Source organism: Lissotriton vulgaris, unplaced genomic scaffold, assembly GCF_964263255.1.
Source record: "Lissotriton vulgaris unplaced genomic scaffold, aLisVul1.2 SCAFFOLD_1527, whole genome shotgun sequence".
NCBI lineage: Eukaryota > Metazoa > Chordata > Amphibia > Caudata > Salamandridae > Lissotriton > Lissotriton vulgaris.
The window spans coordinates 1-16837 of NW_028241337.1; the positions used below are offsets into that span (position 1 = coordinate 1).

The window sequence follows — 16837 nt, forward strand, 5'->3', positions numbered from 1 at the left end:
CTGGACCCTCAGATTAAAAGTCTGATGCTCTACCGACTGAGCTATCCAGGCTCTGCTATACTCTACCTTAAAATCAGCTAAACAAATGTGGACGTACACTGACCTACACTTTGTATATTTATATAATTACATATATTAGCAATGAATATTCTAGAGTTTAATAATGAATTGATATTTTAAGCATTTGAAATTTCAGCAGCACACGTAATCCATTTTAACTCCTGAAATTTGTACTATCTCATTTTCGGATGACATAGAAATCACGTGTTTAAAATGACACTGTGAAATTAATAAAGGGCCAAATACTATTACTAACTCCTGAATTACATTTTCAGCAGTATCATTGGGAATTTCCTCTTGGGCATAGACTATGCAACATTTTCAAAGCAAACAGTCTCTGTTTAAGTAGACTTTCTTTCACTGCCATTTTGGTAAATGTTTTTGGTGATGGAGAAGCAGGATTGCTGGTTACTGTTTCAATTAGTTATAAAATAGAGGAGGGATCAAATTGACCCAATTGGTGTTCGAACCCTTAGCGTTTGAATGCTTTTGCTACATTCGCCTAGGACTCCAAGCCGCAATCCATTGCATCAGAGATCCGACCTGATTCAACAAGGTGATCAGAGATTCACAAATAAAAAGATGACCTATAAGTTGTTGACCAACTTTTTCAAATTAATCGGACACTAGCTTACATTTTGAACATTGAATTGGATAAAAGATAATCAACATGTCAAACTACATGATACAGTTTGGGTAAGTCTTCTTAACCCTTGTCAAAGAAAGTAGAGCACATATGGGTATGTAAGGACTCGATCTAGACTTTTTTGAACCATCTGTAATTGGACTTCCCATTCATTGGATTCTGAAAAGAGTATGCAATTGATATACATTTTCTTTAACCAAGCCGCCTGAACAGGGACTTGAACCCTGGGCCCTCAGATTAAAAGTCTGATGCTCTACCGACTGAGCTATCCAGGCTCTGAGGCAGCACCCCACAAAATGACATTATCAACATTAGGAAGTGTCCCAACTATCACTACGTTTTTTAACCCCTTGCGTGCGGGGCGTATTTTCCGCCTGTGCTGACTCCGCCTTGCGTGGGCGGAGTCATGACGGAACGGTTTCGTCATCAGCACAGCTCACCCGTAGCTGATGACGGAACCGTTCTGTCATCAGCACGCAAGGGGTTAAGATGGTTGCCGGTATTAGTACTAAATACAGAGAATATAATAATGAATTGGTACTTGGGATAACAGGGTAACAGGGATAAAACTGACTCTGGTGGGATTCGAACCCACAACCTTTGAATATCTTTTTTACATTCACCTAGAAGTCCAATGCGCTATCCATTGCGCCACAGAGCCAATCTGCTATAATGAGGTGCAGAGATGTTCCGAAATGAAATAATGAGCTTTAGCTGTTGATCAGCTTTATAAAGTTCGTTTGATACTATAACCATGGCTATATTTTGAATATTGAATTGGTGAAATGATATTCACCGTCTCAGACTACATGATACCATTGGTAAATCTACGTACGACTTAAGTTTAGTCAAATGGCACATAATATGTGAGACAGATGTGTATTTCACAACTCCATGAAAGACGTTTTTGCAATTTTAGTAATGGAATATCTTATTCATCATGCAGGGGTCCACAAAAAGAGCATACAATTAGAGTACTTTTTCTTTAAAGGAAACAACCGCCTGAGCAGGGACTTGAACCCTGGACCCTCAGATTAAAAGTCTGATGCTCTACCGACTGAGCTATCCAGGCTCTGCTATACTCTACCTTAAAATCAGCTAAACAAATGTGGACGTACACTGACCTACACTTTGTATATTTATATAATTACATATATTAGCAATGAATATTCTAGAGTTTAATAATGAATTGATATTTTAAGCATTTGAAATTTCAGCAGCACACATAATCCATTTTAACTCCTGAAATTTGTACTATCTCATTTTCGGATGACATAGAAATCATGTGCTTAAAATGACACTGTGAAATTAATAAAGGGCCAAATACTATTACTAACTCCTAAATTACATTTTCAGCAGTATCATTGGGAATTTCCTCTTGGGCATAGACTATGCAACATTTTCAAAGCAAACTGTCTCTGTTTAAGTAGACTTTCTTTCACTGCCCTTTTGGTAAATGTTTCTGGTGATGGAGAAGCAGGATTGCTGGTTACTGTTTCAATTAGTTATAAAATAGAGGAGGGATCAAATTGACCCAATTGGTGTTCGAACCCTTAGCGTTTGAATGCTTTTGCTACATTCGCCTAGGACTCCAAGCTGCAATCCATTGCATCAGAGATCCGACCTGATTCAACAAGGTGATCAGAGATTCACAAATAAAAAGATGACCTATAAGTTGTTGACCAACTTTATCAAATTAATCGGACACTAGCTTACATTTTGAACATTGAATTGGATAAAAGATAATCAACATGTCAAACTACATGATACAGTTTGGGTAAGTCTTCTTAACCCTTGTCAAAGAAAGTAGAGCACAGATGGGTATGTAAGGACTCGATCAAGACTTTTTTGAACCATCTGTAATTGGACTTCCCATTCATTGGATTCTGAAAAGAGTATGCAATTGATATACATTTTCTTTAACCAAGCCGCCTGAACAGGGACTTGAACCCTGGGCCCTCAGATTAAAAGTCTGATGCTCTACCGACTGAGCTATCCAGGCTCTGAGGCAGCACCCCACAAAATGACATTATCAACATTAGGAAGTGTCCCAACTATCACTACGTTTTTTAACCCCTTGCGTGCGGGGCGTATTTTCCGCCTGTGCTGACTCCGCCTTGCGCGGGCGGAGTCATGACGGAACGGTTTCGTCATCAGCACAGCTCACCCGTAGCTGATGACGGAACCGTTCTGTCATCAGCACGCAAGGGGTTAAGATGGTTGCCGGTATTAGTACTAAATACAGAGAATATAATAATGAATTGGAACTTGGGATAACAGGGTAACAGGGATAAAACTGACTCTGGTGGGATTCGAACCCACAACCTTTAAATATCCTTTTTACATTCACCTAGAAGTCCAATGCGCTATCCATTGCGCCACAGAGCCAATCTGCTATAATGAGGTGCAGAGATGTTCCGAAATGAAATAATGAGCTTTAGCTGTTGATCAGCTTTATAAAGTTCGTTTGATACTATAACCATGGCTATATTTTGAATATTGATTTGGTGAAATGATATTCACCGTCTCAGACTACATGATACCATTGGTAAATCTACGTACGACTTAAGTTTAGTCAAATGGCACATAATATGTGAGACAGATGTGTATTTCACAACTCCATGAAAGACGTTTTTGCAATTTTAGTAATGGAATATCTTATTCATCATGCAGGGGTCCACAAAAAGAGCATACAATTAGAGTACTTTTTCTTTAAAGGAAACAACCGCCTGAACAGGGACTTGAACCCTGGACCCTCAGATTAAAAGTCTGATGCTCTACCGACTGAGCTATCCAGGCTCTGCTATACTCTACCTTAAAATCAGCTAAACAAATGTGGACGTACACTGACCGACACTTTGTATATTTATATAATTACATATATTAGCAATGAATATTCTAGAGTTTAATAATGAATTGATATTTTAAGCATTTGAAATTTCAGCAGCACACGTAATCCATTATAACTCCGGAAATTTGTACTATCTCATTTTCGGATGACATAGAAATCACGTGTTTAAGATGACACTGTGAAATTAATAAAGGGCCAAATACTATTACTAACTCCTAAATTACATTTTCAGCAGTATCATTGGGAATTTCGTCTTGGGCATAGACTATGCAACATTTTCAAAGCAAACAGTCTCTGTTTAAGTAGACTTTCTTTCACTGCCATTTTGGTAAATGTTTTTGGTGATGGAGAAGCAGGATTGCTGGTTACTGTTTCAATTAGTTATAAAATAGAGGAGGGATCAAATTGACCCAATTGGTGTTCGAACCCTTAGCGTTTGAATGCTTTTGCTACATTCGCCTAGGACTCCAAGCCGCAATCCATTGCATCAGAGATCCGACCTGATTCAACAAGGTGATCAGAGATTCACAAATAAAAAGATGACCTATAAGTTGTTGACCAACTTTTTCAAATTAATCGGACACTAGCTTACATTTTGAACATTGAATTGGATAAAAGATAATCAACATGTCAAACTACATGATACAGTTTGGGTAAGTCTTCTTAACCCTTGTCAAAGAAAGTAGAGCACATATGGGTATGTAAGGACTCGATCTAGACTTTTTTGAACCATCTGTAATTGGACTTCCCATTCATTGGATTCTGAAAAGAGTATGCAATTGATATACATTTTCTTTAACCAAGCCGCCTGAACAGGGACTTGAACCCTGGGCCCTCAGATTAAAAGTCTGATGCTCTACCGACTGAGCTATCCAGGCTCTGAGGCAGCACCCCACAAAATGACATTATCAACATTAGGAAGTGTCCCAACTATCACTACGTTTTTTAACCCCTTGCGTGCGGGGCGTATTTTCCGCCTGTGCTGACTCCGCCTTGCGTGGGCGGAGTCATGACGGAACGGTTTCGTCATCAGCACAGCTCACCCGTAGCTGATGACGGAACCGTTCTGTCATCAGCACGCAAGGGGTTAAGATGGTTGCCGGTATTAGTACTAAATACAGAGAATATAATAATGAATTGGTACTTGGGATAACAGGGTAACAGGGATAAAACTGACTCTGGTGGGATTCGAACCCACAACCTTTGAATATCTTTTTTACATTCACCTAGAAGTCCAATGCGCTATCCATTGCGCCACAGAGCCAATCTGCTATAATGAGGTGCAGAGATGTTCCGAAATGAAATAATGAGCTTTAGCTGTTGATCAGCTTTATAAAGTTCGTTTGATACTATAACCATGGCTATATTTTGAATATTGAATTGGTGAAATGATATTCACCGTCTCAGACTACATGATACCATTGGTAAATCTACGTACGACTTAAGTTTAGTCAAATGGCACATAATATGTGAGACAGATGTGTATTTCACAACTCCATGAAAGACGTTTTTGCAATTTTAGTAATGGAATATCTTATTCATCATGCAGGGGTCCACAAAAAGAGCATACAATTAGAGTACTTTTTCTTTAAAGGAAACAACCGCCTGAGCAGGGACTTGAACCCTGGACCCTCAGATTAAAAGTCTGATGCTCTACCGACTGAGCTATCCAGGCTCTGCTATACTCTACCTTAAAATCAGCTAAACAAATGTGGACGTACACTGACCTACACTTTGTATATTTATATAATTACATATATTAGCAATGAATATTCTAGAGTTTAATAATGAATTGATATTTTAAGCATTTGAAATTTCAGCAGCACACATAATCCATTTTAACTCCTGAAATTTGTACTATCTCATTTTCGGATGACATAGAAATCACGTGCTTAAAATGACACTGTGAAATTAATAAAGGGCCAAATACTATTACTAACTCCTAAATTACATTTTCAGCAGTATCATTGGGAATTTCCTCTTGGGCATAGACTATGCAACATTTTCAAAGCAAACTGTCTCTGTTTAAGTAGACTTTCTTTCACTGCCCTTTTGGTAAATGTTTCTGGTGATGGAGAAGCAGGATTGCTGGTTACTGTTTCAATTAGTTATAAAATAGAGGAGGGATCAAATTGACCCAATTGGTGTTCGAACCCTTAGCGTTTGAATGCTTTTGCTACATTCGCCTAGGACTCCAAGCTGCAATCCATTGCATCAGAGATCCGACCTGATTCAACAAGGTGATCAGAGATTCACAAATAAAAAGATGACCTATAAGTTGTTGACCAACTTTATCAAATTAATCGGACACTAGCTTACATTTTGAACATTGAATTGGATAAAAGATAATCAACATGTCAAACTACATGATACAGTTTGGGTAAGTCTTCTTAACCCTTGTCAAAGAAAGTAGAGCACAGATGGGTATGTAAGGACTCGATCAAGACTTTTTTGAACCATCTGTAATTGGACTTCCCATTCATTGGATTCTGAAAAGAGTATGCAATTGATATACATTTTCTTTAACCAAGCCGCCTGAACAGGGACTTGAACCCTGGGCCCTCAGATTAAAAGTCTGATGCTCTACCGACTGAGCTATCCAGGCTCTGAGGCAGCACCCCACAAAATGACATTATCAACATTAGGAAGTGTCCCAACTATCACTACGTTTTTTAACCCCTTGCGTGCGGGGCGTATTTTCCGCCTGTGCTGACTCCGCCTTGCGCGGGCGGAGTCATGACGGAACGGTTTCGTCATCAGCACAGCTCACCCGTAGCTGATGACGGAACCGTTCTGTCATCAGCACGCAAGGGGTTAAGATGGTTGCCGGTATTAGTACTAAATACAGAGAATATAATAATGAATTGGAACTTGGGATAACAGGGTAACAGGGATAAAACTGACTCTGGTGGGATTCGAACCCACAACCTTTAAATATCCTTTTTACATTCACCTAGAAGTCCAATGCGCTATCCATTGCGCCACAGAGCCAATCTGCTATAATGAGGTGCAGAGATGTTCCGAAATGAAATAATGAGCTTTAGCTGTTGATCAGCTTTATAAAGTTCGTTTGATACTATAACCATGGCTATATTTTGAATATTGATTTGGTGAAATGATATTCACCGTCTCAGACTACATGATACCATTGGTAAATCTACGTACGACTTAAGTTTAGTCAAATGGCACATAATATGTGAGACAGATGTGTATTTCACAACTCCATGAAAGACGTTTTTGCAATTTTAGTAATGGAATATCTTATTCATCATGCAGGGGTCCACAAAAAGAGCATACAATTAGAGTACTTTTTCTTTAAAGGAAACAACCGCCTGAACAGGGACTTGAACCCTGGACCCTCAGATTAAAAGTCTGATGCTCTACCGACTGAGCTATCCAGGCTCTGCTATACTCTACCTTAAAATCAGCTAAACAAATGTGGACGTACACTGACCGACACTTTGTATATTTATATAATTACATATATTAGCAATGAATATTCTAGAGTTTAATAATGAATTGATATTTTAAGCATTTGAAATTTCAGCAGCACACGTAATCCATTATAACTCCGGAAATTTGTACTATCTCATTTTCGGATGACATAGAAATCACGTGTTTAAGATGACACTGTGAAATTAATAAAGGGCCAAATACTATTACTAACTCCTAAATTACATTTTCAGCAGTATCATTGGGAATTTCGTCTTGGGCATAGACTATGCAACATTTTCAAAGCAAACAGTCTCTGTTTAAGTAGACTTTCTTTCACTGCCATTTTGGTAAATGTTTTTGGTGATGGAGAAGCAGAATTGCTGGTTACTGTTTCAATTAGTTATAAAATAGAGGAGGGATCAAATTGACCCAATTGGTGTTCGAACCCTTAGCGTTTGAATGCTTTTGCTACATTCGCTTAGGACTCCAAGCCGCAATCCATTGCACCAGAGATCCGACCTGATTCAACAAGGTGATCAGAGATTCACAAATAAAAAGATGACCTATAAGTTGTTGACCAACTTTATCAAATTAATCGGACACTAGTTACATTTTGAACATTGAATTGGATAAAAGATAATCAACATGTCAAACTACATGATACAGTTTGGGTAAGTCTTCTTAACCCTTGTCAAAGAAAGTAGAGCACAGATGGGTATGTAAGGACTCGATCAAGACTTTTTTGAACCATCTGTAATTGGACTTCCCATTCATTGGATCCTGAAAAGAGTGTGCAATTGATATACATTTTCTATAACCAAGCCGCCTTAACAGGGACTTGAACCCTGGGCCCTCAGATTAAAAGTCTGATGCTCTACCGACTGAGCTATCCAGGCTCTGAGGCAGCACCCCACAAAATGACATTATCAACATTAGGAAGTGTCCCAACTATCACTACGTTTTTTAACCCCTTGCGTGCGGGGCGTATTTTCCACCTGTGCTGACTCCGCCTTGCGCGGGCGGAGTCATGACGGAACGGTTTCGTCATCAGCACAGCTCACCCGTAGCTGATGACGGAACCGTTCTGTCATCAGCACGCAAGGGGTTAAGATGGTTGCCGGTATTAGTACTAAATACAGAGAATATAATAATGAATTGGTACTTGGGATAACAGGGTAACAGGGATAAAACTGACTCTGGTGGGATTCGAACCCACAACCTTTGAATATCTTTTTTACATTCACCTAGAAGTCCAATGCGCTATCCATTGCGCCACAGCACCAATCTGCTATAATGAGGTGCAGAGATGTTCCGAAATGAAATAATGAGCTTTAGCTGTTGATCAGCTTTATAAAGTTCATTTGATACTATAACCATGGCTATATTTTGAATATTGAATTGGTGAAATGATATTCACCGTCTCAGACTACATGATACCATTGGTAAATCTACGTACGACTTAAGTTTAGTCAAATGGCACATAATATGTGAGACAGATGTGTATTTCACAACTCCATGAAAGACGTTTTTGCAATTTTAGTAATGGAATATCTTATTCATCATGCAGGGGTCCACAAAAAGAGCATACAATTAGAGTACTTTTTCTTTAAAGGAAACAACCGCCTGAACAGGGACTTGAACCCTGGACCCTCAGATTAAAAGTCTGATGCTCTACCGACTGAGCTATCCAGGCTCTGCTATACTCTACCTTAAAATCAGCTAAACAAATGTGGACGTACACTGACCTACACTTTGTATATTTATATAATTACATATATTAGCAATGAATATTCTAGAGTTTAATAATGAATTGATATTTTAAGCATTTGAAATTTCAGCAGCACACGTAATCCATTTTAACTCCTGAAATTTGTACTATCTCATTTTCGGATGGCATAGAAATCACGTGCTTAAAATGACACTGTGAAATTAATAAAGGGCCAAATACTATTACTAACTCCTAAATTACATTTTCAGCAGTATCATTGGGAATTTCCTCTTGGGCATAGACTATGCAACATTTTCAAAGCAAACTGTCTCTGTTTAAGTAGACTTTCTTTCACTGCCCTTTTGGTAAATGTTTCTGGTGATGGAGAAGCAGGATTGCTGGTTACTGTTTCAATTAGTTATAAAATAGAGGAGGGATAAAATTGACCCAGTTGGTGTTCGAACCATTAGGGTTTGAATGCTTTTGCTACATTCGCCTAGGACTCCAAGCCGCAATCCATTGCATCAGAGATCCGACCTGATTCAACAAGGTGATCAGAGATTCACAAATAAAAAGATGACCTATAAGTTGTTGACCAACTTTATCAAATTAATCGGACACTAGCTTACATTTTGAACATTGAATTGGATAAAAGATAATCAACATGTCAAACTACATGATACAGTTTGGGTAAGTCTTCTTAACCCTTGTCAAAGAAAGTAGAGCACAGATGGGTATGTAAGGACTCGATCAAGACTTTTTTGAACCATCTGTAATTGGACTTCCCATTCATTGGATCCTGAAAAGAGTATGCAATTGATATACATTTTCTTTAACCAAGCCGCCTGAACAGGGACTTGATCCCTGGGCCCTCAGATTAAAAGTCTGACGCTCTACCGACTGAGCTATCCAGGCTCTGAGGCAGCACCCCACAAAATGACATTATAAACATTAGGAAGTGTCCCAACTATCACTACGTTTTTTAACCCCTTGCGTGCGGGGCGTATTTTCCGCCTGTGCTGACTCCGCCTTGCGCGGGCGGAGTCATGACGGAACGGTTTCGTCATCAGCACAGCTCACCCGTAGCTGATGACGGAACCGTTCTGTCATCAGCACGCAAGGGGTTAAGATGGTTGCCGGTATTAGTACTAAATACAGAGAATATAATAATGAATTGGTACTTGGGATAACAGGGTAACAGGGATAAAACTGACTCTGGTGGGATTCGAAACCACAACCTTTCGAATATCTTTTTTACATTCACCTGGAAGTCCAATGCGCTATCCATTGCGCCACAGAGCCAATCTGCTATAATGAGGTGCAGAGATGTTCCGAAATGAAATAATGAGCTTTAGCTGTTGATCAGCTTTATAAAGTTCATTTGATACTATAACCATGGCTATATTTTGAATATTGAATTGGTGAAATGATATTCACCGTCTCAGACTACATGATACCATTGGTAAATCTACGTACGACTTAAGTTTAGTCAAATGGCACATAATATGTGAGACAGATGTGTATTTCACAAATCCATGAAAGACGTTTTTGCAATTTTAGTAATGGAATATCTTATTCATCATGCAGGGGTCCACAAAAAGAGCATACAATTAGAGTACTTTTTCTTTAAAGGAAACAACCGCCTGAACAGGGACTTGAACCCTGGACCCTCAGATTAAAAGTCTGATGCTCTACCGACTGAGCTATCCAGGCTCTGCTATACTCTACCTTAAAATCAGCTAAACAAATGTGGACGTACACTGACCTACACTTTGTATATTTATATAATTACATATATTAGCAATGAATATTCTAGAGTTTAATAATGAATTGATATTTTAAGCATTTGAAATTTCAGCAGCACACGTAATCCATTTTAACTCCTGAAATTTGTACTATCTCATTTTCGGATGGCATAGAAATCACGTGCTTAAAATGACACTGTGAAATTAATAAAGGGCCAAATACTATTACTAACTCCTAAATTACATTTTCAGCAGTATCATTGGGAATTTCCTCTTGGGCATAGACTATGCAACATTTTCAAAGCAAACTGTCTCTGTTTAAGTAGACTTTCTTTCACTGCCCTTTTGGTAAATGTTTCTGGTGATGGAGAAGCAGGATTGCTGGTTACTGTTTCAATTAGTTATAAAATAGAGGAGGGATAAAATTGACCCAGTTGGTGTTCGAACCCTTAGGGTTTGAATGCTTTTGCTACATTCGCCTAGGACTCCAAGCCGCAATCCATTGCATCAGAGATCCGACCTGATTCAACAAGGTGATCAGAGATTCACAAATAAAAAGATGACCTATAAGTTGTTGACCAACTTTATCAAATTAATCGGACACTAGCTTACATTTTGAACATTGAATTGGATAAAAGATAATCAACATGTCAAACTACATGATACAGTTTGGGTAAGTCTTCTTAACCCTTGTCAAAGAAAGTAGAGCACAGATGGGTATGTAAGGACTCGATCAAGACTTTTTTGAACCATCTGTAATTGGACTTCCCATTCATTGGATCCTGAAAAGAGTATGCAATTGATATACATTTTCTTTAACCAAGCCGCCTGAACAGGGACTTGAACCCTGGGCCCTCAGATTAAAAGTCTGATGCTCTACCGACTGAGCTATCCAGGCTCTATGGCAGCACCCCACAAAATGACATTATCAACATTAGGAAGTGTCCCAACTATCACTACGTTTTTTAACCCCTTGCGTGCGGGGCGTATTTTCCGCCTGTGCTGACTCCGCCTTGCGCGGGCGGAGTCATGACGGAACGGTTTCGTCATCAGCACAGCTCACCCGTAGCTGATGACGGAACCGTTCTGTCATCAGCACGCAAGGGGTTAAGATGGTTGCCGGTATTAGTACTAAATACAGAGAATATAATAATGAATTGGTACTTGGGATAACAGGGTAACAGGGATAAAAGTGACTCTGGTGGGATTCGAACCCACAACCTTTGAATATGTTTTTTACATTCACCTAGAAGTCCAATGCGCTATCCATTGCGCCACAGAGCCAATCTGCTATAATGAGGTGCAGAGATGTTCCGAAATGAAATAATGAGCTTTAGCTGTTGATCAGCTTTATAAAGTTCATTTGATACTATAACCATGGCTATATTTTGAATATTGAATTGGTGAAATGATATTCACCGTCTCAGACTACATGATACCATTGGTAAATCTACGTACGACTTAAGTTTAGTCAAATGGCACATAATATGTGAGACAGATGTGTATTTCACAACTCCATGAAAGACGTTTTTGCAATTTTAGTAATGGAATATCTTATTCATCATGCAGGGGTCCACAAAAAGAGCATACAATTAGAGTACTTTTTCTTTAAAGGAAACAACCGCCTGAACAGGGACTTGAACCCTGGACCCTCAGATTAAAAGTCTGATGCTCTACCGACTGAGCTATCCAGGCTCTGCTATACTCTACCTTAAAATCAGCTAAACAAATGTGGACGTACACTGACCTACACTTTGTATATTTATATAATTACATATATTAGCAATGAATATTCTAGAGTTTAATAATGAATTGATATTTTAAGCATTTGAAATTTCAGCAGCACACGTAATCCATTTTAACTCCTGAAATTTGTACTATCTCATTTTCGGATGACATAGAAATCACGTGTTTAAAATGACACTGTGAAATTAATAAAGGGCCAAATACTATTACTAACTCCTGAATTACATTTTCAGCAGTATCATTGGGAATTTCCTCTTGGGCATAGACTATGCAACATTTTCAAAGCAAACAGTCTCTGTTTAAGTAGACTTTCTTTCATTGCCATTTTGGTAAATGTTTTTGGTGATGGAGAAGCAGGATTGCTGGTTACTGTTTCAATTAGTTATAAAATAGAGGAGGGATCAAATTGACCCAATTGGTGTTCGAACCCTTAGCGTTTGAATGCTTTTGCTACATTCGCCTAGGACTCCAAGCCGCAATCCATTGCATCAGAGATCCGACCTGATTCAACAAGGTGATCAGAGATTCACAAATAAAAAGATGACCTATAAGTTGTTGACCAACTTTATCAAATTAATCGGACACTAGCTTACATTTTGAACATTGAATTGGATAAAAGATAATCAACATGTCAAACTACATGATACAGTTTGGGTAAGTCTTCTTAACCCTTGTCAAAGAAAGTAGAGCACAGATGGGTATGTAAGGACTCGATCAAGACTTTTTTGAACCATCTGTAATTGGACTTCCCATTCATTGGATTCTGAAAAGAGTATGCAATTGATATACATTTTCTTTAACCAAGCCGCCTGAACAGGGACTTGAACCCTGGGCCCTCAGATTAAAAGTCTGATGCTCTACCGACTGAGCTATCCAGGCTCTATGGCAGCACCCCACAAAATGACATTATCAACATTAGGAAGTGTCCCAACTATCACTACGTTTTTTAACCCCTTGCGTGCGGGGCGTATTTTCCGCCTGTGCTGACTCCGCCTTGCGCGGGCGGAGTCATGACGGAACGGTTTCGTCATCAGCACAGCTCACCCGTAGCTGATGACGGAACCGTTCTGTCATCAGCACGCAAGGGGTTAAGATGGTTGCCGGTATTAGTACTAAATACAGAGAATATAATAATGAATTGGTACTTGGGATAACAGGGTAACAGGGATAAAACTGACTCTGGTGGGATTCGAACCCACAACCTTTGAATATGTTTTTTACATTCACCTAGAAGTCCAATGCGCTATCCATTGCGCCACAGAGCCAATCTGCTATAATGAGGTGCAGAGATGTTCCGAAATGAAATAATGAGCTTTAGCTGTTGATCAGCTTTATAAAGTTCATTTGATACTATAACCATGGCTATATTTTGAATATTGAATTGGTGAAATGATATTCACCGTCTCAGACTACATGATACCATTGGTAAATCTACGTACGACTTAAGTTTAGTCAAATGGCACATAATATGTGAGACAGATGTGTATTTCACAACTCCATGAAAGACATTTTTGCAATTTTAGTAATGGAATATCTTATTCATCATGCAGGGGTCCACAAAAAGAGCATACAATTAGAGTACTTTTTCTTTAAAGGAAACAACCGCCTGAACAGGGACTTGAACCCTGGACCCTCAGATTAAAAGTCTGATGCTCTACCGACTGAGCTATCCAGGCTCTGCTATACTCTACCTTAAAATCAGCTAAACAAATGTGGACGTACACTGACCGACACTTTGTATATTTATATAATTACATATATTAGCAATGAATATTCTAGAGTTTAATAATGAATTGATATTTTAAGCATTTGAAATTTCAGCAGCACACGTAATCCATTATAACTCCGGAAATTTGTACTATCTCATTTTCGGATGACATAGAAATCACGTGTTTAAGATGACACTGTGAAATTAATAAATGGCCAAATACTATTACTAACTCCTAAATTACATTTTCAGCAGTATCATTGGGAATTTCCTCTTGGGCATAGACTATGCAACATTTTCAAAGCAAACAGTCTCTGTTTAAGTAGACTTTCTTTCACTGCCATTTTGGTAAATGTTTTTGGTGATGGAGAAGCAGAATTGCTGGTTACTGTTTCAATTAGTTATAAAATAGAGGAGGGATCAAATTGACCCAATTGGTGTTCGAACCCTTAGCGTTTGAATGCTTTTGCTACATTCGCCTAGGACTCCAAGCCGCAATCCATTGCATCAGAGATCCGACCTGATTCAACAAGGTGATCAGAGATTCACAAATAAAAAGATGACCTATAAGTTGTTGACCAACTTTATCAAATTAATCGGACACTAGCTTACATTTTGAACATTGAATTGGATAAAAGATAATCAACATGTCAAACTACATGATACAGTTTGGGTAAGTCTTCTTAACCCTTGTCAAAGAAAGTAGAGCACAGATGGGTATGTAAGGACTCGATCAAGACTTTTTTGAACCATCTGTAATTGGACTTCCCATTCATTGGATTCTGAAAAGAGTATGCAATTGATATACATTTTCTTTAACCAAGCCGCCTGAACAGGGACTTGAACCCTGAGCCCTCAGATTAAAAGTCTGATGCTCTACCGACTGAGCTATCCAGGCTCTATGGCAGCACCCCACAAAATGACATTATCAACATTAGGAAGTGTCCCAACTATCACTACGTTTTTTAACCCCTTGCGTGCGGGGCGTATTTTCTGCCTGTGCTGACTCCGCCTTGCGCGGGCGGAGTCATGACGGAACGGTTTCGTCATCAGCACAGCTCACCCGTAGCTGATGACGGAACCGTTCTGTCATCAGCACGCAAGGGGTTAAGATGGTTGCCGGTATTAGTACTAAATACAGAGAATATAATAATGAATTGGTACTTGGGATAACAGGGTAACAGGGATAAAACTGACTCTGGTGGGATTCGAACCCACAACCTTTGAATATCTTTTTTACATTCACCTAGAAGTCCAATGCGCTATCCATTGCGCCACAGAGCCAATCTGCTACAATGAGGTGCAGAGATGTTCCGAAATGAAATAATGAGCTTTAGCTGTTGATCAGCTTTATAAAGTTCATTTGATACTATAACCATGGCTATATTTTGAATATTGAATTGGTGAAATGATATTCACCGTCTCAGACTACATGATACCATTGGTAAATCTACGTACGACTTAAGTTTAGTCAAATGGCACATAATATGTGAGACAGATGTGTATTTCACAACTCCATGAAAGACGTTTTTGCAATTTTAGTAATGGAATATCTTATTCATCATGCAGGGGTCCACAAAAAGAGCATACAATTAGAGTACTTTTTCTTTAAAGGAAACAACCGCCTGAAAAGGGACTTGAACCCTGGACCCTCAGATTAAAAGTCTGATGCTCTACCGACTGAGCTATCCAGGCTCTGCTATACTCTACCTTAAAATCAGCTAAACAAATGTGGACGTACACTGACCTACACTTTGTATATTTATATAATTACATATATTAGCAATGAATATTCTAGAGTTTAATAATGAATTGATATTTTAAGCATTTGAAATTTCAGCAGCACACGTAATCCATTTTAACTCCTGAAATTTGTACTATCTCATTTTCGGATGGCATAGAAATCACGTGCTTAAAATGACACTGTGAAATTAATAAAGGGCCAAATACTATTACTAACTCCTAAATTACATTTTCAGCAGTATCATTGGGAATTTCCTCTTGGGCATAGACTATGCAACATTTTCAAAGCAAACTGTCTCTGTTTAAGTAGACTTTCTTTCACTGCCCTTTTGGTAAATGTTTCTGGTGATGGAGAAGCAGGATTGCTGGTTACTGTTTCAATTAGTTATAAAATAGAGGAGGGATAAAATTGACCCAGTTGGTGTTCGAACCCTTAGCGTTTGAATGCTTTTGCTACATTCGCCTAGGACTCCAAGCCGCAATCCATTGCATCAGAGATCCGACCTGATTCAACAAGGTGATCAGAGATTCACAAATAAAAAGATGACCTATAAGTTGTTGACCAACTTTATCAAATTAATCGGACACTAGCTTACATTTTGAACATTGAATTGGATAAAAGATAATCAACATGTCAAACTACATGATACAGTTTGGGTAAGTCTTCTTAACCCTTGTCAAAGAAAGTAGAGCACAGATGGGTATGTAAGGACTCGATCAAGACTTTTTTGAACCATCTGTAATTGGACTTCCCATTCATTGGATCCTGAAAAGAGTATGCAATTGATATACATTTTCTTTAACCAAGCCGCCTGAACAGGGACTTGAACCCTGGGCCCTCAGATTAAAAGTCTGACGCTCTACCGACTGAGCTATCCAGGCTCTGAGGCAGCACCCCACAAAATGACATTATCAACATTAGGAAGTGTCCCAACTATCACTACGTTTTTTAACCCCTTGCGTGCGGGGCGTATTTTCCGCCTGTGCTGACTCCGCCTTGCGCGGGCGGAGTCATGACGGAACGGTTTCGTCATCAGCACAGCTCACCCGTAGCTGATGACGGAACCGTTCTGTCATCAGCACGCAAGGGGTTAAGATGGTTGCCGGTATTAGTACTAAATACAGAGAATATAATAATGAATTGGTACTTGGGATAACAGGGTAACAGGGATAAAACTGACTCTGGTGGGATTCG

At 39.0% G+C, this 16837-nt stretch overlaps 21 non-coding genes across 21 annotated transcripts; all 21 read right to left on the reverse strand.

Moving 5' to 3' along the window:
* Positions 1-908: 908 nt before the first annotated feature.
* TRNAK-UUU (transfer RNA lysine (anticodon UUU)) lies at positions 909-981 on the reverse strand. The gene has a single exon. It is a non-coding gene; the product is annotated as a tRNA-Lys (tRNA).
* A 295-nt stretch (positions 982-1276) lies between these two features.
* Positions 1277-1367, reverse strand: TRNAR-UCU (transfer RNA arginine (anticodon UCU)). The gene is given in 2 exon segments: positions 1277-1312; positions 1331-1367. It is a non-coding gene; the product is annotated as a tRNA-Arg (tRNA).
* Positions 1368-2635: 1268 nt separating this feature from the next.
* Positions 2636-2708, reverse strand: TRNAK-UUU (transfer RNA lysine (anticodon UUU)). The gene has a single exon. It is a non-coding gene; the product is annotated as a tRNA-Lys (tRNA).
* A 295-nt stretch (positions 2709-3003) lies between these two features.
* Positions 3004-3094, reverse strand: TRNAR-UCU (transfer RNA arginine (anticodon UCU)). The gene is given in 2 exon segments: positions 3004-3039; positions 3058-3094. It is a non-coding gene; the product is annotated as a tRNA-Arg (tRNA).
* Positions 3095-3432: 338 nt separating this feature from the next.
* Positions 3433-3505, reverse strand: TRNAK-UUU (transfer RNA lysine (anticodon UUU)). The gene has a single exon. It is a non-coding gene; the product is annotated as a tRNA-Lys (tRNA).
* Positions 3506-4362: 857 nt separating this feature from the next.
* TRNAK-UUU (transfer RNA lysine (anticodon UUU)) lies at positions 4363-4435 on the reverse strand. The gene has a single exon. It is a non-coding gene; the product is annotated as a tRNA-Lys (tRNA).
* Positions 4436-4730: 295 nt separating this feature from the next.
* Positions 4731-4821, reverse strand: TRNAR-UCU (transfer RNA arginine (anticodon UCU)). The gene is given in 2 exon segments: positions 4731-4766; positions 4785-4821. It is a non-coding gene; the product is annotated as a tRNA-Arg (tRNA).
* Positions 4822-6089: 1268 nt separating this feature from the next.
* Positions 6090-6162, reverse strand: TRNAK-UUU (transfer RNA lysine (anticodon UUU)). The gene has a single exon. It is a non-coding gene; the product is annotated as a tRNA-Lys (tRNA).
* Positions 6163-6457: 295 nt separating this feature from the next.
* TRNAR-UCU (transfer RNA arginine (anticodon UCU)) lies at positions 6458-6548 on the reverse strand. The gene is given in 2 exon segments: positions 6458-6493; positions 6512-6548. It is a non-coding gene; the product is annotated as a tRNA-Arg (tRNA).
* A 338-nt stretch (positions 6549-6886) lies between these two features.
* On the reverse strand, positions 6887-6959 carry TRNAK-UUU (transfer RNA lysine (anticodon UUU)). Its single transcript has one exon. It is a non-coding gene; the product is annotated as a tRNA-Lys (tRNA).
* Positions 6960-8183: 1224 nt separating this feature from the next.
* On the reverse strand, positions 8184-8274 carry TRNAR-UCU (transfer RNA arginine (anticodon UCU)). Its single transcript is given in 2 exon segments — positions 8184-8219; positions 8238-8274. It is a non-coding gene; the product is annotated as a tRNA-Arg (tRNA).
* A 338-nt stretch (positions 8275-8612) lies between these two features.
* Positions 8613-8685, reverse strand: TRNAK-UUU (transfer RNA lysine (anticodon UUU)). Its single transcript has one exon. It is a non-coding gene; the product is annotated as a tRNA-Lys (tRNA).
* Positions 8686-10340: 1655 nt separating this feature from the next.
* TRNAK-UUU (transfer RNA lysine (anticodon UUU)) lies at positions 10341-10413 on the reverse strand. The gene has a single exon. It is a non-coding gene; the product is annotated as a tRNA-Lys (tRNA).
* An 857-nt stretch (positions 10414-11270) lies between these two features.
* TRNAK-UUU (transfer RNA lysine (anticodon UUU)) lies at positions 11271-11343 on the reverse strand. The gene has a single exon. It is a non-coding gene; the product is annotated as a tRNA-Lys (tRNA).
* Positions 11344-11638: 295 nt separating this feature from the next.
* Positions 11639-11729, reverse strand: TRNAR-UCU (transfer RNA arginine (anticodon UCU)). Its single transcript is given in 2 exon segments — positions 11639-11674; positions 11693-11729. It is a non-coding gene; the product is annotated as a tRNA-Arg (tRNA).
* Positions 11730-12067: 338 nt separating this feature from the next.
* On the reverse strand, positions 12068-12140 carry TRNAK-UUU (transfer RNA lysine (anticodon UUU)). Its single transcript has one exon. It is a non-coding gene; the product is annotated as a tRNA-Lys (tRNA).
* Positions 12141-12997: 857 nt separating this feature from the next.
* TRNAK-UUU (transfer RNA lysine (anticodon UUU)) lies at positions 12998-13070 on the reverse strand. The gene has a single exon. It is a non-coding gene; the product is annotated as a tRNA-Lys (tRNA).
* A 295-nt stretch (positions 13071-13365) lies between these two features.
* On the reverse strand, positions 13366-13456 carry TRNAR-UCU (transfer RNA arginine (anticodon UCU)). Its single transcript is given in 2 exon segments — positions 13366-13401; positions 13420-13456. It is a non-coding gene; the product is annotated as a tRNA-Arg (tRNA).
* Positions 13457-13794: 338 nt separating this feature from the next.
* TRNAK-UUU (transfer RNA lysine (anticodon UUU)) lies at positions 13795-13867 on the reverse strand. The gene has a single exon. It is a non-coding gene; the product is annotated as a tRNA-Lys (tRNA).
* Positions 13868-15092: 1225 nt separating this feature from the next.
* On the reverse strand, positions 15093-15183 carry TRNAR-UCU (transfer RNA arginine (anticodon UCU)). The gene is given in 2 exon segments: positions 15093-15128; positions 15147-15183. It is a non-coding gene; the product is annotated as a tRNA-Arg (tRNA).
* Positions 15184-16451: 1268 nt separating this feature from the next.
* TRNAK-UUU (transfer RNA lysine (anticodon UUU)) lies at positions 16452-16524 on the reverse strand. Its single transcript has one exon. It is a non-coding gene; the product is annotated as a tRNA-Lys (tRNA).
* Between the last annotated feature and the right edge of the window lie 313 nt (positions 16525-16837).